We start from the raw sequence: 2,898 nt of genomic DNA on the forward strand, positions 1-2,898 counted from the left end.
GAGAAAATTAGCTTTATGTATCTGATATATAACTCTCGACTTACATTTTATTATTCTATAATTGAAAAAAATTTAATTTCACTGAAATCCGATACGAAAAACATAATTCCATATGTATGTATATATACATATAGAATGGGAATCAAATTTTCAACAATTTTCTAAAATAATAAAATTTATTCTTTCGTCGCGAATATTTCGTACCATTGCGTGTCTATATTATTCGAGATAAAACAAATGCAAATAGCAGTAGTATTAATATATATATATTTTTAAATATTAGGATAAAACATATAAACAAAATCATATTTCATAAACTTCAAAATTAAGTTTTATTTCATGCACAAGTTTTCAATATATACTTTCTCACGTAATAATAAAAAGCTTTTCCTCTATCAATTACAAAATACTGTGTGTATATAATAACAAACAAAAATATATTAAAAAAAAAACTCTCCATAAAATACCACGCAAGTGGTATCGAAACGCAAGATATAATTGAAAAAACGAGTCGTTGTATTACACCCACAACGAGATAGAGATAGATTTATTCCGTGGACGCAGATCGAAATCGAAAAGGAGAGAGAGGTGGCACGAGAGTAGGTATCGGCGCGTTATTATTATACGGGGAAACAGCAAGTGGCACGTTGGAAGAGTGGATCGAACCTTTCGATCGAAAACTTTGAAGCGAGGAGTTGCATATACACGCGGGAGAGAAGAAAGTTCGCGCGACGATCGGCGAAGATGACGGCGAGGAGATGGTCGTAACATGCATCTTCGCGTCGAAAGAATCGTGTTGTCGGAAAAGAAGAGAAGAGAGAAGAAAAAGAAAGAAAGAAAGAAAGAAAGAAAGAAAGAAAGGAGAAAGGAGAAGCGAGCGGATCGTGGATGTTTCTTCGAGATTGGTCGAACGTCGATTCTTGGATATCGGGGGGATGGTCGTTCGTCGTGTTGGAGAGCTGTTTAGAAAGCAAGCACGTCCGAGTCCTTCCTCGAATGGACGAGAATCGATATCTGGACCATCTCTCGTCGAAAGAAAAGAACTTCTTCCAACAGGACAAGATCTGTGTCCTACATATATGTAATAAAAAAAAGGAAAAAAGAATTTATCGCTCGAGAGGATGGCCTTCGCGCTATCGACGTTCTCCTTACACTTTTTTCTTTTAATTAAACCGATGTGTTATCCGCCAGTTTCCTATATTTTTGAACATGGTATGACGCTCGAGAAGTTGGAAACATCGATTTTCCAACGTTTTAATTTATTTTTATGGGAGAGTACGATTATTTATCGGTAAAAACGGAAAAGAAAAACGCGACAGAAAGAATCTTTAAGATTCTAGAAATGGTATATTCGAAATTCATGCAGGAATCTTCGAACCGAATTAACTTTGGTTAAAAGATATCTATCTCTTCCGTGTCTCTGCTCGCCAATTCCCCTGTCGAAACCCTTCGAGACGCGAATATATTTATGGATTTATATAACGTATATTAACATATTTATTACATATCAAATGTAATAAATACATTTGATAAATTTCTCCAAAATTTAACTACATTTTTTCCTCACCAACCATAATGGAAAACATCTCTCTCGAGACTTCTCATCAATCGTTTGAAATATAAATTACTTAATTTATATCGATATAGACGATATTAAGTAATTTACATCCGCATAATTTATAAAAAAAGAAACACGTGGATATAAGGAAACACGTAGAAGAAACTGAAGAAGATTTTACGGGGCAAATTTAATAGACACGAAGCGATAGGGCGTTGCACGAAACGGTAGAAAACGACGAGAAGGGGATATTGGCGGCAGAAGGTTTGAACAGGGCGATATTGGCGGCACGAGGCACCAGGTCTGATGACTCTTGTGCCTTGAGACTCGACACCGAGTACCCGGGGGATTTAACGCCAGAAACTGGTTATCTCGGATCGTGAAACGCGATAGAAACTATCCTATCCTCGGGACGGTGATACCAAAGTTGACTACTTTTGGGTCGTCGAGTCGGCCAGTGATAACCAGTCCCCTCGATCATGATAACTCGTTGAATCGTGTTTTTGACATGTTAATGACGATGCACTGAGACGTGGCATGTCTCTTGCATCGTCTCTGATCACATCGAGCTCATGCTCCAACTCGTAGCTTTCATCTTCGTGAGATCACGATCCACGACCTGGGATGATATTAATCGATTGTCGATATTCACGCGTAAATTCTGTTATCGAACAATGTGATAAGTCGATGTAACAAGATATTCCACTATTACGCGCACGATCGATTTCGAATTCCACTTCTTCCTTCCTTTATCTCGTCAAACTTGTTTCACCTCTCCTCAACTTTGTTCTCTTAACACCGGTAATACAAGTCGTAATTGGGAGACCGGCTCTCGTGTACTTGTGTACGTAACTGATTTGGCAATAAAGGAATCGAGCAGAATATCGAAGCAAGAAAGTTGGATTTCGCAAGATTCGAAACGCGGCCAGAAGAGAGACAACGAGGCCGAGATTTCGGGTGCCACTGTCCACTCCGATGTTTCTCTAATTGGATCGCTCTTAGGTTAGGTTAGCTCTACTCGGATACAACCGAGTGGCGGGAAGCACGGGTTACTCGGCCCACTCGTAACTCCTAAATTCTATTTGCTTACGATAAATCCCTCCTTTCGTTCCCTCGTCCCTCTTCGCCAACCGTGAGAATTTGATTAGCTGCACAATCCACCTTCTGGCGACACCTCCTCTCCATCCAATCCCCAACATTCCAAAGTTTTCCCCCGGTTTCTTGGCAAGATTTCCACCCTCGAGTCATCGCATATTTTTCATGTACAATTGTGAAATGCTTTGTGATCGCGAACAATATTTCAATTTCGTTGGAAATCGATGTTATTTTTTTTTTTTTTT

The 2,898-nt window shown here is 38.9% G+C and overlaps 1 protein-coding gene across 5 annotated transcripts in view; it reads right to left on the bottom strand.

Moving 5' to 3' along the window:
* Positions 1-2,898, bottom strand: part of LOC102680309 — a 199,394-nt gene that overhangs the window by 87,994 nt on the left and 108,502 nt on the right. The window lies entirely within an intron of this gene.

The sequence above is a fragment of the Apis dorsata genome, unplaced genomic scaffold (assembly GCF_000469605.1).
Source record: "Apis dorsata unplaced genomic scaffold, Apis dorsata 1.3 scaffold_527, whole genome shotgun sequence".
NCBI lineage: Eukaryota > Metazoa > Arthropoda > Insecta > Hymenoptera > Apidae > Apis > Apis dorsata.